This window comes from Elephantulus edwardii, unplaced genomic scaffold, assembly GCF_000299155.1.
Source record: "Elephantulus edwardii isolate Elephantulus edwardi_28Jun2011 unplaced genomic scaffold, EleEdw1.0 scaffold00059, whole genome shotgun sequence".
Classification (NCBI taxonomy): Eukaryota; Metazoa; Chordata; class Mammalia; order Macroscelidea; family Macroscelididae; genus Elephantulus; species Elephantulus edwardii.
In genome coordinates this window covers 17,478,006-17,497,325 of record NW_006399809.1, presented here as the reverse complement: position 1 = coordinate 17,497,325, position 19,320 = coordinate 17,478,006, and the positions used below count along the sequence as shown (strand labels likewise).

Below are 19,320 nucleotides of genomic sequence, written 5' to 3'. Positions count from 1 at the left end.
TCTACCGATTATCATGGAGTCATTCATTCCCTGTCTACTTGTTAATGAAGCAGTTTGGTCGGGTGAAAGAAACTTTGACTTTAGGTATAAGTTGAATTTAACATCTTAGCTTGGAACACATTTACTTTTTCACCTGTTGTTGTTGTTGTTGTTGTGTGTCATTGAATCACCTGTGGCTCATAGTGACACCATGTACAACAGCCCTAAACCCTGCTCTATCCTGTGCCACTCTTCTTGTCTCTGACCCACCTACCCTCATTACCCCAGTCACTGAATCAATCCATATCACCGAGGGTCTTCCTCTCTTGCACTGGCTTTCATTTTTAATGGGTTAATACACATGATTCACAGTCATTTTGAGAATTAATCTTTGGAGTGCATGTGAATAATTTGTCAAATATTAGGTACTCAGTAAATGTTAGGGTTTTGGTCTTATTCTCCACTAGCGATAATTTCATTTTGTAAACGAATTCATGTTGTTGTTATGTGCCATCGAGTCGCTTGCGACTCATAGTGACCCTATGTACAACAGCCCTAAACTCCGCTCTGTCCTGTGCCAATCGCACCGTCTCTGACACTCCCATCACAATTATCCCAGTCACTGAATCAATCCACCTCAAAGAGGGCCTTCCCCTCCTGGGCTGTCCCTCCACCCTACCAAGCATGATGTACTTCTCCAAGGACCCAGTCTCTCCTCACAACATGTCCAAAGTATGTTAGACGGAGCCTCAGAATCCTTGCCTCCAAGGAGCCACCCGGTTTAACCCTCTCCAGGACAAATCTGTTTGTTTTCCTAGCAGTCCATGGTATTCTCAATACTCTTCTCCAGCACCACAGCTCAAAGGCATCAATTCTCCTTCTAACCTCCTTGGTCATTGTCCAACTCTCTGATGCATAACAAGTGATTGCGAAGACCATGGCCTGTATCAGATGCACCTTAGTCTCCAGAGAGACACCATTGCTCTTCAGTACTTTGGAGAGGTCCCTAACAGCAGACTTTCCCATGGCAATGCGCCTTTTAATTTCCTGGCTGCTGGTGCCAAGACTGTTGACTGTAGAGCCAAGCAAGCTAAAGCTGTGTACAATGTCAATCTCTTCGCCATCCATCCTGATGCTGCCAATTGGTCCAGTGGTGAGAATCTTTGTCTTCTTGACATTGAGCCTCAATCCATATTGTAGGCTGCAGTCCTTGACACTCTGCAGCAGGCGCTTCAGGTCTTCTTCAGTTTCAGCAAGCAGGGTTGTGTCATCCGCATAGCCCAGATTGCTGATAAATCGTCCACCAGTCTTGACCCCACATTTCTCCTCATAGAGCCCAGCCTCCCAGATAATCTGTTCTGCATATAGGTTGAAAAGGTATGGAGATAGGATGCATCCCTGGCGTACACCCTTCCCAGTTTTGAACTATGCAGTGTTCCCTTGCTCTGTTCTGACAACTGCCTCCTGGTCCAAGTATAAGTTTCGCATTAGAACGATCAAGTGTTCTGGGATTCCTATTCTTCTCAGAGTCAGCCATAGTTTGCTATGATATACACAGTCAAATGCCTTTTCATAGTCAATGAAACACAGATAGACATTCCTCTGGTATTCCCTGCTTTCAGCCAAGATCCATCTAACATCAGCTACAACATCCCTAGTACCACGACCCCTTCTAAACCCAGCCTGGACTTCTGGCAGTTCTTTGTTGATGTGCTGATCTAATCGTTTTTGGATCTTTATGAAAAATTGGCAGAGCATAGATCCCAAATAAACCGGAGGGAAAAACCACAGCTCACCCCATGCTGTGAGGACTAGAAAGCACAGGCAAATTGAAGCTACCTGCAAGATACCCAGAGCTCGTACTTTAGGCTTAATGGTGAAGTTGCCTTACCCCCCAATTTTGAGGACACCATTGGTATCCATTATGCCTGTACATTCTTTATGCAAATGCTACTGATATTTAAAAAAGGAGGAATTGGTATAGTCATATAAAAAGTTTTCAAATTGAGTTTCTTAGGAGAAAAAAGAAGTACTAGCATGCATCATTTTACCATGGTGTACCACTGCAAGGTTAAGCACTTTGTGTGCTTGTCATATTTAATTTTAATTGTAGTGCTAAGGGCTGGATATTAACATTATCTCTATTTTAAAAATGAGTAAATAGAAGCTAGAGAGCCTCCCTAACTGGTTCCAAGTTGCCTCATAAGCAAAGAACAAAACGTGAACATGAGAATCAGTGATTGTAGAGTCTTTCCTATGAGAGACTGATGTTCTTGTGTACGATTGCATCAGAACCAACCCAGAGCTGACCCTCTGGTGGATTTTCAGAGGCAGTTAATTGCATGGTAGGATATTGCCCATCCTTCTCCCATGAAGCAGCTGGTGGCCTTGAACTATGTGCCTTCAGGATTGCAGCACAGCTTCTTGCCACTAGGCCACCAGAGATTCCCATGAGATAATATTAGTGCTGTTATTACGTGTCGTCGAGTCAGAACTGATTCATAGCTCACCCTGCAGCTGCTGTTCAGAGCCTGTGCTTCATTGTCCTCCAGAGCAGCTGGTGGATTCAAACTGTGTGCCTTTATAAGATCACAACACTAAAAAAATAAAGACTAGAACTTCCTAAATACATCTAAGTGCCATTGCATATTCAGTTGTCTCTGGAGGTGCCCTCTCATTGTTAGAAAGAATAAGAAGAGGTGGAATAAGAATGGGCCTGTTGTTGTTCTGTGACTAGTTTTCACATCTGTGAAATGGGAACAAGCACAATGTCTTCACCCTGGGTCTATAATGAAAATGCTATACATAAGCCACAACAGGGCCTGACATGTTAGCATGTAGCATTCAGTAAATGTTAGCCAACAGTAGAGAAGGTAGGGGATGACCTCAGGGGAGAAGGAGGAGCAAAGAAAAAGGAGTGAAAGGAGAAGAAAGTTGATATAATGAGTCCCCAGCCGGTGGCAAGTGCTAAGTCTGAAGTTAGAGAAAGAATAAGACAGAGAACAAGACCGACTCTACATTTGTCCTAATTGGGAGTATATACTGAATAATTCAGATCTTGTTCTATCTCTTTCAAATGTAGAAGGAAGGCAATCCCAAGATCTTTTGATTGTCTGCCCCACTCCAGTCTCTTCACCTTTAGCACCCTCATTGAAGAAGGAACAGAAATCCAGGGGGTCCTTTATGATGCCAGAGGGACCAGGGATGACAGCTTTCCTGCTGTTCTTGCTCACCATTATCAAAGAGCCACCCCGGCCCCAAGGGAAGAGGACCTCCTGCTGATGTGAGCACAAACATGCCAGGCTTTGTCCTGTGGTGACAACCGAAGTCCTTGCCACTCTGGAGGGCGAGTGGACTTTGCAAGCAGCTGAGCGGGCCGTGTAGTTAATTAAGCCAAATGTTGTGGCATCAGCTCTCTTTAGAACAAAGGAAGGGCAGAGGTGACCAGTGGTACCAGGCGGAGGGATGGCAGGTAAAGAGGAAATGTCCAAGTTATGAATTACTGTGTAGAAGAGAAAAGGTGGCGTATGCTGGATGTGATTTTAACACGGTCAAGGTTATTGGAAATGTGCTTGAGTTAGTCTCCTGAAGCAAAATTGGCTGGAACTAAGACTTAAATTTACTGTAAAGGAGGAGATATCCCCATTAGGACTCTGAAACTGGAATAGATTCCCTTGAAGAATGATGCATTCTCATTTCTTTTCATGTGTCCACCAAAGCTTGGGCAACCACTAGGGAGACATGTCATTGAATGGAATTAGATCACTTGGATAGAACAGACTGAACTCTGGTGGCTTAATAGTAAGGAACTGTGCTGCCAAATCTAGGGCACGCAGTTCAAATCCACAAGCTACTCTGGAAGAGTACAATTTGTTGCTTCTAAAAACCCATTGGAGGTCAGCTATGAGTTGACTCCAACTAAATGGCACATAACAATAACAAATTAGCTTGGACATTCAAGATTTATTTAGACGCTGCATGGACTTTGCAGTAAACACACCTAAATAAGGAGTACAAAAATATTAATAAATATTGTATCTTTATGCCTCTGGAAACTCTATGAATGTAGAGAACTGATGATAGTCATAGAACAGGGTTCGCGTCTTTTGATCATAGGGTCGCTATGAGTCATGCTTGACTGGACAGCACTTAACAACAGCATTATATTTTTACAAAAGTAGCAAGCATATTGTATGGTGAATTTTTTTACCCACCTGACCCCTTCCCCACCACAGGTATTTTTTAGTATTTTGCTAAATTGCTTTTTTTACAGCAGCATACAGCAGGGTAGAGGGCAGTTGGTAAAACACTCATATGACACCAGCAGAGAGAGAATGCATGGAATGAGAGAATTCATAAAATGTATTCATTCACAAGTAGATTGCTGCCAACTCAAAGGCAGATGGTTCAAATCTACCAGCTGCTCCATGGGAGAAAGATGGGCAATCTCCTCCATGCGATTTGAAAACACTCTGGAGGGTTAACTATGGGTCAGTTCTGACTCAATGGTATATAAAAACAATAACCAGCATTATTATCAGCACTAGAGAAGTGTATACTATGGTTGTTATTATTATCTGCTCAGGAATTACTATATTTTTATTCAAAAATGTCTAATTTTGTTTTATTAATAATAATAATAATAATAATACTTTTAAAACAATACATTTTAAAACAAATATCTATAATATATTAGGTATTATGTTAAGAGTTTTACATATTAATCTCTATAAGTAAGATATGAAGTTAATATTATTATTCCATATTACAGTTGAGAATATTAGACATTCAAAATGCTACATAGCCATTGTCATAGGCATCAAAAAATCAAGTATTTCAATGTTTTAAACTAGTAGAGTGTGCTTGTAAATCAAAAAGTATAAAGTTTACTCTGAAAGGAATCACAGGAGAAGATCCAGGATAGAGTATAGGGGGGCAGGCAGTGTGGAACAAAATATAAAAACATTAAAAAGGCCAGGCTTACTGGTCCCATAGAGACTCTGAAACATCACCCTAACCAAGACTATGGCCCTTAGTCACCCTAAGCTAAACAATGTTGTTATTGTCCAGTTGACTACGACTCATAGCAACCTTATGCATGATGGATCCGACCTCTGTCTAACCTGTGCCAATCTCATTATCGCTGCCAATTTTGAGCCCATATTTAGAGTCACTCGTGTCAGTCCATTTCATTGAGGGTCTTGCCCTCCTTCACTAGCCCTCCACTTTTCTAAGCATGATATCCTTTTCCAAGCACTGATACCTCCTAACTTCATGCCCAAAGTATGTGAGATGAAGTTTCACCATCCTTCCCTTTAATGAATACTCTGATTGCACTCTTTCCAAGACATACATGTTTGCTCTCTTGGAAGTCCATGAGAAATTTGAACTCCTTTTCAACATCACAACTCAAAGGAATACATTCCTTTTTTAAGTTTTTTGTCATCTTTATTCACTATTCAACTCTCAGATTACTTGTTGTTATGTGCCATCAAGTTGCTTGCGACGCATAGCGATCCTGTGTACAACATCTCTGAAACCTTCTCTATCCTGTGCCAAACTTATTGTCTCCAACACATCTACCTTCATTACTCCAGTCACTGAATCAATCCATCTCATCAAGAGTCTTCCTCTCTTGCACTGTCCCTCTGTCCTTCCAAGCATGATGTCCCTTTCCAAAGACTGGTCCCTCATTGAAACTCACCCAAAATATATCAGATGAAGCCTCAAAATCAAAGAGCATGTTGAATTCTCAGATTGTACAGCAAGTAATTAAAAAGATCATGAGTTGGATTAAGCATACCTTAATCATTAAACTGACCTCGTTGCTCTTTAGCCCTTTGGGGAGGTCCCGACTGTAGACTTTCCAAATGCAACATGCCTTTTTATTTCCTGACTGCTAGAACCAAGGTTGTTGATTATAGATCCAAGTAAGATGAAGTCATAAACAGTTTCAATCTTTCTCTGTATATCATGATGTTGCCTATTGGCCCAGTGTTGAGGATTTTTGTTTTCTTGATGCTGAGGTATATTCCATACTTAAAGCTGTAGTTCTTGGTCTTCTAAAGGAAGTTCTTCAAGTGCACACAATAGGCAAGTCTATAGGATGACCAATAACAACAACGAGTCACTTCTTAGAATATCCATCAATCTAAGATCTCAAGAACTACATTTGCCCAAGGACAAATCTCAGAACTCAGAAAGGGGTAGGCTAGAAGGATTAATGGTAATCAGAATTATAGGGAGGAAGTGGAAGAGTATGTATTTTGTGATACATTGTGGGTATTGTATGTTATAAAAATTTATATGAATAGTTGAATGAAAAATTAGTCTGCTTTGTAAATTTTCATTCAAATCACAAGAAATATAACTGAAAGAAACCTAAAATAATGAGCTTTCCCAATAAAACTGACGATTTTTATTTTGCTATATTTATGATTCCTGCTAAAAATAGAAATCTTCCCTAGGCTAAAAATAGTTCAAGAAGATCAACACTGAGCCAGGAAAGGCTTTAGTGGTCACTAGGGTCAAAAATCCTCTTTAGCACCATCAAGACTACTGGGCTAGGATCTCACCAAAGGTGGCCAATCACTATGCAACTGATGACTTCCCACATGGCAACACTCAAGTGTTGTGCTAAAAAGCAACATCTCAAAGAGCTGATAATCTTATTCCAAACCAGGAAGTTTTAGCAAAAATTCAAACTCTGCCTCTTAATGCTTGCCCTGCGCACAGCATTTCTCATCACTTTGATGATGTTAATGAAATGCTGACTCATAGAGTGGTGCTAAGAATCTCATAACTTTGACAAAAAGGTTCACCATATGAAATGTAGGGACACCTTCACAAGCATCTGAGCCTGGAAGATCCTGAGAGATGTTCTTGATTATTGTAGAGTAGAGGTTGTTAAGCATGACAAGATGGAGAGTTCTATACATCTTAAAAAGGGTCAACCTACCTGATTGGCATAGCTGAAAATGGAGTAAGAGGATGGTATTTTGCAAGGAACATTAGAGGGATTTTCATAATTTAATTCTCACAATAATGCACTAAGTTACACTGTTATTTACATTCTTATAGAAAAAGAATTAAAACTTGATGTGCTTTAACAACTTTATGTTTTACTAAAGGCCACATAGCTAATTAATATGCAGTACAGAATTAAATGCTCAACTATGAACTAAAAGAGTTTTGGTTCTACCTACTCAAAAATATTTCAGAAGATAGATCTCAGGATCAGTAACATATAATATATATGTGACCTCACATATGAGGTCACCACAGATCAAAATCAACTGAATCGGTAACTGGTTCTGGTTTTGTATTTGTGTTTTATGTGGGCCAGTTTTTTATCCTCTACTGAGTATATCAAATTCCCCAATTTTCTTTCCAATCAAGAGTGGATGATTTCTGGAAATTGCCTTCTCTTTTCCTGGTTATAGGACAAATATCCACTTCGGGGATGATTTTTTCTCATAATCATATTCATACTCACATTGAGAAAAATCAGAATCCCAGAACACACAAAAGTGTTCTTGTGAAATCTAAGCATAGACTAAGAAGCAGTTTTCTGCACAGAACAAGGGAGAACAGAATAATTTAAAATCAGGAAAGGTGAACATCAGGGTTGTATCTTTTCTCTATACCTAATTAATCTGTATGCTGAGCAAAATATTAGAAAAACTGGACTACTTAAAGAATAATGTGGCATCAGGATTGGAGGAAGACTTATCAACAATCTGCTTTATGCAGATGACACAACTTGATTAAAGAAAGTGAAGAGGACTTGAAGCTTTTACTACAGACCATCAAAGACTACAACCTGAAATAAGAAATACAGCTCAATATCAAGAAGATAAAAATCCTCACCACTGGATCAGTGGGCATCATCATGTTAGACACAGAAAAGATTGAAGTGGCCACACCTGTGATAGTAGCAGTCAGGAAATCAAAAGTCACACTTATATCAGACAAAATCTGCTATCAAGTACAAAGGTGCAAGTTTGTTGTTGTTGATTGTCATAGTGACTCTGTGAACAAAAGACCTAATGCTTTTCTATAACTATCATAGTTCCTCTAAGTTCATAGAGTTTCCATAGGCATGTGGTTTAGGAAGTGGATGCCACTCCTGCTTCCAAAGAGAAACAATGTCAGATTAAAGACTGTTGTCCCTGATTGAAGGGAGGGGGGGGAGAGAGGAGAGAGAAAGAGAGAAAGCCAAGAAAGCCTTTTAATTGTGGTGTGGAGATGAGTCCTAAATTTCCCATGGATGGCCAAAAGAACAAATCACTCTGTCGTGGAGGAAGTGCACTTAGAGTGCTCCTTAGAGGCAAAGATGGTGAAATCTGGTCTCATATTCTTGGAGTATTTTATGAGAAGAGGCTAGTGCTTGGAAAAAGATATTATGCTGAAAAATATTGAAGGTCAGAAAAAGAAAGATAGCCTTTTAAACAAGAGGATTACACAGTAACTAAAACAATGGACTCAAGCATGTCAGAGATGGTTAGGACAGAGCACAATAGGACAAGGTTCTGATTTGCTGTTCACAGATTCATTATGTTATTGTTGTTACTGTTAGGTGCCATTGAGTTGAATATGACTCATTGCAACCCTATGAATAAAAAATCTGAGCCCTGCTCTATCTTGCACCATCCTCCCACTTCCTGGCACACAAGGGCCCATTGCAGCAGTGACACGACATTACTTGCTGAGAGTGAGGAAGACTTGAAGCACTTGTTGCAGAAGATCAAGGAATGCAATCTTTGGTATGGATTGCATCTCAATGTCCAGAAAACAAAGATTCTTACAATTAGAACAATAGGTAGCGTCAGGATGGATGGAGAAGAGATTGAAACTATCAACAGCTTCATCTTGCTTGGATCCACAATTAACACACTTGACACTTGCAGTCAGGAAATAAGGAGACGCATTGCACTGGGAAAATCTGCAGTTAGGGACCTCTTCAAATTATTGAGGAATAACGATATCAGTTTGAGGACTAAGGTGCTGGACAATGAATGAGGATGGTGGAAGAAGAATAGATGCCTTTGAGCTGTGGTGCTGGAAAGTCATTATGAGTTGTAGTCAATTTGATAACACCTAACAACAACTGTATTCTGTATTGGTACTGTTATTCTTCATCATTATAGAGCTCTAGTTATTGATTTTTTTAAAGTTAAGATTAAAATAATTCAGTTAATATATAGGCAAGCAAGGGGTCAGCAAACAATCACTCATTTATTAACTGCTTTTCAGTTATTCAGGATTATAGCAACCCTCCCTCACTTTCTGAAGGTGTAAATCACAATGGAAGGACACAGTTAATCTTCTTCTAATGGAGCTGATAGCAGATTTGAACTGCCCCAATGTGCACAGACTTTCAGTTAAGAGAGCAACTCCATTCAGGTCACATCACCAGTTCTCCCTCAACAAACACTAGTAATATTAAATTTTATACTGAAGAAAAGAGAACATATGGATAAGAATTTGATTAGTAGGATGAAGGATAAATTTGCTAAATCGTTCCAGGACATTGAAAATACAGACAAAAACAGAAGAACAATAAGCATTCAAGAGAAATAGAGGCCATCAACTTGCGCATAACTATTATATCTAAAATAAACCCTAGAAAAAGTTGAAAAAACTAAAATTCATAATAAATAACACTTTTGCATATTCCACATGACATCAAAGAAATGACACATGGATTTAGACATTTGAATATAGACAAACAACTAGGATAAAGATAAAAACCAATTATGATCCACATAAGAAAAACAGATTTTATGCAAAGAAACAAACATCAATTTAGCTCAGTTTCTCATTTATATTCCTAAATGCCAGTAGACAATGAAGTAATGTTTTTCTCCTTCAATGAAGAGTTTTCAGACCCAAGAATGTTAAACATGGTCAATTGTGAGAAGACATTAGAATATTTTTGGATTTTAAAAAAAGACATAATATGTATCAATTCCACAAAGTAAAATTAATAGCTAAAAATTAGTAAGTCATAGTATAAGAAACTGTTAACAATTAGGTCTACAGTTGAACCCACCAGCTGCTCTGTTTGGGGGGAGGGGAGAAAGAAAGAGGCAGTCAGATTCTGTAAAGACTTTGAAAACCTCTGGGGCAGTTCTACTCGGTCCTGGAGGGTCACTATGAGTCAGAACCAACTTGATGTTCTTATGTGTCATCAAGTCGCCTGAGACTCATAGCCACCCTGTATACGATGGCCCTAAACCCTGCGCTATCCTGTGCCAATCTTATTGTCTCTGACACACCTACCGCCACTACCCCAGTTCCTCCACCCTCCCAAGCATGACATCGCTCTCCAAGGACTGGTTCCTCCTTGCAACATGTCCAAAGTTTGTCAGATGAAGCTTCCCAGCCCTTGCCTCCAAGGAGCAGCCTGGTCTCACCCTCTTAAATTTAAGCACAGGCTGTTTTATTGGACAATTCTTCATCTGTAAAAATACATATTATGTATAGACAACATTATGGCCTCTAACAAAAACACATATTGTTATTAGCTGCCAGCAAGTCAACTACAACTCATTCATAGTGATCCTATAAACAAATAGATTGAAATCTTGCCCTGCTCTGCTCCATTCTCATGATCTCCAACAAGCTTGAGTCCATTGTGGTAATCACTGTGTCAGTTCAGCTATCTGAAGGTTTTTCACTCTTTCTCTGACCCTCTACCTTTCCCAGAATGATAACCTTGTCCAAGGACTAGCCCTTCCTGACAATATACTCAAAGTATGTCAGTTGGAGTTTCACCATCCTTGTCTCTAAAGAGTACCCTGGTTGCACTTCTTCTAAAATCAATTTGTTCTTTGGGCCATTCATAATTTATTCAATACTCTTCACCAATACTACAGTTCAAAGGCATTGGTTCCTCTTTGTCTTCCTCAACCATTGGGCAATGTTTAGATGCATAGGAAGCAATTGAAAAATACCTTGACTTGGATTACTGTTGTTGTTAAGTGTCGTCGACTTGAGTACCACTCATAGTCACGTTATGAACCTTATTAACCCTGTCCTGACCTGTACCATTCTCACAATTTCTGACTTACTTAAGTCCATTGCTGCAGCCACTGTGTCAATCTATATCATTAAGGGTCTTTCTCTCTTATGCTGACCCTCACCCTTTCCAAGCATGGTGTTTTTTCCCAAGGAATGTTCCTTCTTAATAACATGCCCCATAATGGCACTGTTATAAAATAGGACATGGAGGTTGGGGAGGAACTAAGAAAAGAAGGGTTAAATAATGAACACTGCATCTAAATAGATTAGGGAAAGATCTGTCTACAAGAAATATCTGCTTAGATATTATTTGCATGACAAACAGTCCAGAATAAGAGGTGCATAGCAAAGGGGACTGACAGGGGGTGTGGGGGAGGAAACTGTGCAACAATGAAAGAATCTTTTTAACTAGAGAAGTGAACTGAGGTGAAGGTAGGGAGGAAAATGTGCAACAATGAATGAATGGAAATACAAGTTTTCTGTAAATTTTGGTTAAAATATCAATTTAAAAGGTTTTTAACAAAACCCAACATGCCCAAAATATATGAGATGAAGCTTTGTCATCCTTGGCTGTAAGAAGGACTCTGGCTCACTTTCTCTGAAAGCCTTTATCTGTTCTCTTGACACTACAAGAGATTTTGACTATTCATCTCCAACACCACAACTCAAAGTCCTCTATTCTTCTGTCATTCTTACTCATTGCCCAGCTCTCAGACGCATAGCAAGTGATTGAAAAGACCATGGCCTGAATTAGGCACATCTTAGTCTTTTTTTTTCCTTTTTTAAAAAATTTCTTATTAATGTCAATGAAAATTTACAGAGACTTTGGATTCCCATTCATTCATTGTTGCACTTTTGTCCCCTTCCAACCTTCCCCTCTAGTACACGCCCCTCTTAGAAAAGTAAAAGAAAGATTATTTCATTGTTTTATAATCCCTCCCCTCAGGTCCACTCCACTCTGCAGCCTTTGCTTTGGACTCCTGTCATGACAAAAAATACCTAATCACATATCCCTTTTGAACAGTTTTCTCCCTCATCTGTTTCAATGCAGTATACGTTATTGAACCCATCCTTCACAGTCTCCTCCCAACCCCGAGGTCAGTCCTGCTTTACAACAGTGGCACCATGCAGGATTTGTCCTTTTGTGACTGAGATACTTCACTCAGCATAATGTCCTCCAGGGTCACCCATTTTGAATAGCATTGCATGAGTTCCTTGTTTTTCAATGCAGCATAGTACTCCATTGTGTGAATATACCAGAGCTTCTCTATCCATTTGTTTGCTGATGGGCACTTAGGTTGTTTCCAACTCCTTGCTGTTGTGAACAAAGCCATGATAAACATGGGTGTGCATATATCTGCTTGGATGTCAGTTATGATCTCTTTGGGGTATATTCCCAGTAGTGGAATTACTGGGTCCAATGGTATCTCTATATGCAACTTTTTGAAAAAGCACCATACCGCCTTCCACAGTGTTGCACCAACATCTTAGTCTTTAAATATAAAAAGAAGATAGAGGAAATACACAAAGTCACTATCCCATAAAGAATTCATTAACATGGAACTATTTCATGAAGGAACATGTGATCAAGAACCAATAGTAATGGAGAAAGAAGTTTAAGCTACACTAAAGGCATTGGCAAAAAAACCCCCAAAAAACAAACACCCAAAAACCAAAAACAAAACACACACACACACACACACACACAAATGCCCCAGAAATCAATGGGATACAAATTAACATGTTTCTACTAAAAGGTGCAACCCCGGATATACTCACTAGCCTGTGGCAGGACATTTGGAAGACAGCTGACTTGAAGAGATTTCTATTTGTTCCTATTTCCAGTAAACATGATCCAGAATGTGGAAATGATAAAGTATTATTAATATCTTATGCAAGCAAAATTTTGCTGAAGATTATCCAAAATAGAACATTAATGGAGAACTGCCAGAAGGTCAAGCTACATTTTGAAGAGGTTGTGACACCAGAGATACCATTGCTCGTGTCAGATAGATCTTGGCTGAACAAAGAATACTAGAAACATGTTTATTAGTGTTATATTGACTATGCAAAAGAATTTGATGAGGTGTGGATCATAACAAATTATGGCTAATAGCCTCTATTTCTCAGTTTCAGTAAGCAGAATTGTGTCATTTGCATAATGTAGATTGTTGATGTCTTCCTCCAATACTGATGCCACATTTCACCTCATAGAGCCCAGCCTATGCATATAGATTGAAAAGATATGGAAATAGGACATATATTTAATGTACACCCTTCCCAATTTTGAACCATGCTGTGTTTCCCTTGCTCTGTTCTTATGACTGCCTACTGGTCCAAGTATAGGTTTTACATAAACACAATCAAGTGTTCTGGGATTCTCATTCTTCTCAGTCAGCACAGATGTGCTGTTCCAGTCATTTCTGCATAATCTTCCACAGAATCTTGCTTTCATGTGTTATCAATGATATTTTTTGATAACTTTTTACTCTGTTGGATCACCTTTCAGTCAGTTGGCCAGGTGGTTATCGTCATGATTTGTTGGCACAACTTGGTGAGCACATCCAGGACAGCATTTGTTGAAATATGTCAGTTGGTATGCCATCAGTTCCTGGGGCCTTGCTTTTTGCCAATTCTTTCAGAGCAGCTTGAACTTCTTCCTTCATCACCACAGGCTCTTGCTCATATGTTGTTTCATGAAATTCTTCTGTGCCCACTAATTCCTTTTGGTACAATAACTCAGTATACTCTTTCTATCTTCTTGTCATGCTTCCTGGATCATTTTATATTCTTCTCAAAGCATCCTAAATTATTGCACCTCGAGGCTTGAGTTTGTTTTTCAGTTCCTTCAGCTTAAGAAATGCTGAACGAGTTTGACACCTTTGATTTTCTGACTCCAGCTCTTTGCACATTTCATTATAATATTTTACTTTGTCTTCCTGTGCTGCCCTTTGAAATCTTCTCTTTGGCTCCTTACTATCTTGATTTCTTCCCTTTGCTTTGGCTTCTCAGAGCTCTAGTACAATATTCAGAGTCTCTTCTGACATCCATCTTGGTCTTTTCTTCCTCCTCTATTTTTGTAATGACCTTTTGTATTCTTCTTGGATGATATTCTTGATATCCTCCCACAGCTCATCTGGTCTTCACTCACATTAAGGACTGTTGTTGTTGTTGTTATGTGTCATCGAGTCATTTGCGACTCATAGCCACCCTATGTACAACAGCCCTAAACCCTGCTCTATCCTGTGCCAATTGCATGGCCTCTGACACACCTATCCCGATTACCCCAGTCACTGAATCAATCCACCTCATAGAGGGTCTTCACCTCCTACGCTGTCCCTCCACCCTCCCAAGCATGACGACCCTCTCCAAGGACCTGTCTCTCCTTACAACATGTCCAAAGTATGTCAGACGAAGCCCCAGAATCCTTGCCTCCAAGAAGTAGCCTGGTTTAACCCTCTCCGGGATGAATCTGTTTGTTTTCTTTGCAGTCCAGGGTACATTCAATACTTTTCTCCAACACCACAGGACTAGATAGGGAAATGTAGGTGTTGAATGGAGTAAGTGAAAACAGAAGTGAATACTGATGGAGAAGGGAAAGGGGTAGGTCAAGACACATGTGTCAGAGGTTGTGACAACCCTGAATCTATTGGTTTTTTTCTACAACTGGAAAATATTTTTCTTCTGCTGCTTTCCAGAAAATGTTTGTCTGTCAGATAATGTTCTAAATATGAGCATTCGAATTAAGACAGACTAGGAAGAAGGATTGACCATTCACTTCTGAAATAGCAGGCCTTTGGAAACCTTTGTACAACAGAGCACACTTAGACTAGCAGATATGGCAACTGAGGCTGAGCCCTCAAGTATGGAAACACAAAGGAGGAGGAACAGTTGTTAAGAAGACACTAGAGATTAGAACATGGAATGTGAGAATCATGAATATAGGAAAATTGGATATTGTTGAGGAAGAAATGAAATGCATAAATATTAACATTCTAGGTATCAGTGAAATGAGATAAACTAGCATGTGACATTTTGAGTCAGATGATCATATGATCTACTATCCTGGAGATGAAAAGGTGAGGGAAAATGGGGTTGCTTTCAGAGTTAAAAAGTCATTTCTAGATCTGCCTTGAACTATAATGTTGTGAGTGACAGGATAATATTCATATGCATACAAGGAAGTCCAGTGAATACCATCATCATTCAAATATATGCATCAACAACCAGAACCAAAGAGGAGGAAATAGAAGATTTCTACCAACTTCTGCAGTCAAAGATCGATTGAACACACAATCAAGATGCATTAATAATAATGGGTCACTGGAATGCAAAAGTTGGCAAGAGAGAAGGAGGATTAGTGGTTGGAAACCATGGATTGGTGACAGAAATTAAACTGGAGATAAAATGATAGAATTTTGCACAATTAATGACTTATTCATTGCAAATAAGTTATATAAGAAACAAAAATGCAGGCTATACATCTGGATTTCACCTGATGGGCTGCATAGGCATCAGATCTATTACATTTCTGAAAAAATTCCCTGGAGAAGCTCAATATCAGGTGTGAAAACTAGGTGAGGTGCTGATTGTGGAACAGACCACCAATTACTCATATGCAAGTTCAAGCTGAAGCTAAGAAAAATTAAATCAACTCTACGGGAACCAAAATTTGACCTTGAGTCTATCCCACCTAAATTTCAAAACCATCTCAGAAACAGGTTTAAGGCCTTGGTCACTACCGAGCAAAGAACAAAAGAGCCAGTGTTGCTGTTGTTGATTGCCGTCAAGTTGAGCACAATTCATAGCGACCCTATGAACAAAAGACCTGAAGCCTCTCTATAACCATCATCAGTTCTCAAAGTTCATAGTGTTTCCAGAGGCATATTGTTTAGGAAGTGGATACCACTCCTACTGCTCCCACATCTGTCTTAAACTGGGAGCTCCACAAACACTGTCCACCATGGATAACTATTCTGACATTTGACATCCCAGTGGCACAAATTTCAGCTTTATAGCAATCACAGGTTACTTCAGTACAACAAATTGACAGAAAAGTGCTGTACCACATAGAAGAATGTTCCTCCAAAATATAATAACAACTGACTTTTTAATACAAAGTCCCTTTCCAAGGTCTTGTTGACTCTAAACAAGGGGCTTAATTAAGAATAAATAAAACAACCAATGCATTGTTGCTATGTGCCGTTTTCAAGTCACCTGCGACCCATAGCGACACCTGTCCTAGCCAGTCTCACTAATTCTGACACACCAACCCCATTTGCCCCAGTTACTATAATTATAGTCTGCTATTAATCCTAGCAGAATAGACTGTCAATGAAACGAAACCATAAAAAGGGATGAAGAGAGTAGATTAAGTCCTTCTGCCAGGGGTAAAACTCACTTGATAAAACTTACTCATTGCTGCTGAGATGAAAATGACTCATACCTGACCCTTACTGCTGTGAATCCCTCCTGCTCGGCTCTTCTCTGCAACAGTGCTGATTTATTGCCGTCCTCTCCTGCATAAACGTGAGCTATCAACCCATGGAGGATTCGATGGATATGGATATGAGCCCCCTGCGGCCTGAGAACTACCTTTTCAGCTGTGAACTGAAAGCTAACAAAGATTATCACTTTAAGGTGGGTAATGATGAGAATGAGCACTGGTTATCTTTAAGAACGGTCAGTTTAGGGGCTGGTGGCCAAGGATGAATTGCACATTGTTGAAGCAGAGGCAATGAATTATGAGGGCAGCCCAATTAAAGTAACACTGGCAACTTTGAAAATGTCTGTACAGCCAACGGTTTCGCTTGGGGGTTTTGAAATAACACCACCTGTCATCTTAAGATTGAAGTGTGGCTCAGGGCCTGTGCATGTAAGTGGACAACATTTAGTAGCTGTGGAGGAAGATGCAGAGTCATATGACGAAGAGGAGGAGGATGCGAAACTCTTAAGTGTATCAGGAAAGAGATCTGCCCCTGCAGGTGGTAACAAAATTCCACAGAAAAAGGTGAAACTTGCCACTGATGATGATGATGACAAGTTTGATGATGATGAGGCTAAAGAAAAAGCACCAGTGAAGGAATCTATACGGGATACTCCAGCCAAAAATGCACAAAAATCAAACCAGAATGGAAAAGACTCAAAACCATCAACTCCACCATCGAAAGGACAAGAATCTTCCAAAAAACAGGAAAAAACTCCCAAAACTCCAAAAGCACCTAGTTCTGTAGAAGATATTAAAGCAAAAATGCAAGCAAGTATAGAAAAAGGTGCTTCTCTTCCCAAAGTGGAAGCCAAATTCATCAATTATGTGAAGAATTCCTTCCGGATGACAGACCAGGAGGCTATTCAAGATCTCTGGCAGTGGAGGAAGTCTCTTTAAGAAAATAGTTTGTTAAAACAGTTTGTTAAAATTTTCCTTTTTATTTCTGTAACAGTTGATATCGGACTGTCCTTTTTTATATTTCCCTACCTTGTCTAATAAATGTTGTCCAGAAAAAAAAAATAACTGACCCTTGAGTGGGACTCCAGAGGCTGTAAATCCGATGGGATGAAACTGTTCAGCCCTCTCATATAGAGCAAGTAGTGGACTCGAACTGTCAATATATAGTTTAAAATGTAGAAAGATGTGTATAAGGGCTATATCCTTTCCATACCCATTCAATCTGTAGGCTGAGAAAATATTTCAAGAAACTGGTTTTTATGAAAAAGAATGTGGCATCAGGATCAGAAAAAGACTAACAACCTGTGCTCTGAACTTTACTTATTGAAAGTGAAGAGGACTTGAAACACTTGCTGCAGGAGTTAAACGATTACACCCTTCAATATGGATTACATCTCCACATCAAGACGATAAAAATCCTCACCACTTGGCTGAGAGGCAACATTTTGATAGGTGGACAAAAGATTCAAGTTGTCAATCACTTCGTTTTATATGGATAAAAAACCCAACACTGATGACAGCAACATTCAAAAAATCAAAAATGTGCTACATTGACAAAGTTTTCTGTCAGGCACCTTTCCAAAATACTAAGGAGCAAGCTTGCTTGGATTAGGCATACCTTAATCTTTAAACTGATGTTCTCGCCCTTCAAAACGACCTCTTGAAAATCAGCTGGAGGGTCAACTATGGGTCAGTTCCAACTCAATAGTACATAACAACCACAATACTTCAAAGGTCCTTGACAGCAGATTTTCTCAATACAATACACCCTTTGAGTGCTTAACTGCTGCTGTCATAAGTGTTGATTGTGGATCTGAGTAAAATAAGATTGTTGGTAACTATTATCTTTTCTCTAATTTATGATTATATTGCCTATCAGTTTAGTGGTGAGGATTTTTGTTTTCTTGATTTTAAGATGCTTCTCATATTGAAAACTGTAGTCTTTGTCTTCTGCAGTTAGGGCAATATATCTTCATTTTCCACAAAAAAAAAAAAGGCTGTGTCATCTAGATAATATAGGATGCTGATGAGTCTTCCTCCAATCTGAATGCCACATTCTTCTTCCTAGTCTTGCTGACTAATGATTTCATTTGCATACATATTGAATAGGTATGGAAAATGATATAACCCTGATGCACACTTTTCCTGATTTTAAACTATGCTGTGTTCCCTTACTCTGTTCAGACCATTGCTTCTTGATCTATACATAAATTTCATATGAGCACAATATGTTCTGTAATTCTCATTCTTATATTAACTTATGGGAGCCCTGGTGGCCTAGTGGTAAGAAGTTGCCCTGCAATCCCAAAGGGTTACAGTTCAAATTGATTGGGAGAAGGTTTGGGCAATTGGCTCCCATGCAAACTACTTCTGAATGCCCGCTGGTGGGTTCAGACTCAAAATCAACAACAACATTTTAACTCATCTCTCTTTCTCTCTCATTGCCTGCCGTTCAGTTGAAGCTAACTTGCAGCTGACACTAATGGGTTTCCAAGACTGTAATTTCAGAGGTAAAGATTGTCATCTTTCTCCCAAAAAGCTGCTAGTGGATTTGAACTCCCAGAGAGGCTACCACCTTTGTGTTAGCAGCACAACTACCTTTCAAAAAGTCCTTATTAACTCAAATAGGTGGAATAAAAATTTTTTAAAGTGTCTATATATCTGACCCAATAAGGTAATAATATTAAAATCAAATAACCAAAGTTAAATCTATTTTTTAAAATTTATAAATAAAATTTCCACAAAAGCCAAATCACATTTTGAAGTTGCTTTTCAGCTGAAATTCTAAAAGTTGGAAGTTTTGAATCCTGGCCAGGGATCATTTGTTTGCTTGCTTGTCTATTTATTGCCAACTCAGAGGAGGCTAGGGT

At 39.3% G+C, this 19,320-nt stretch overlaps 1 pseudogene; it reads left to right on the top strand.

The window, feature by feature from the left end:
* Positions 1 to 16,548: 16,548 nt before the first annotated feature.
* LOC102859282 lies at positions 16,549 to 17,397 on the top strand (annotated as a pseudogene).
* The last annotated feature ends 1,923 nt before the right edge of the window (positions 17,398 to 19,320 follow it).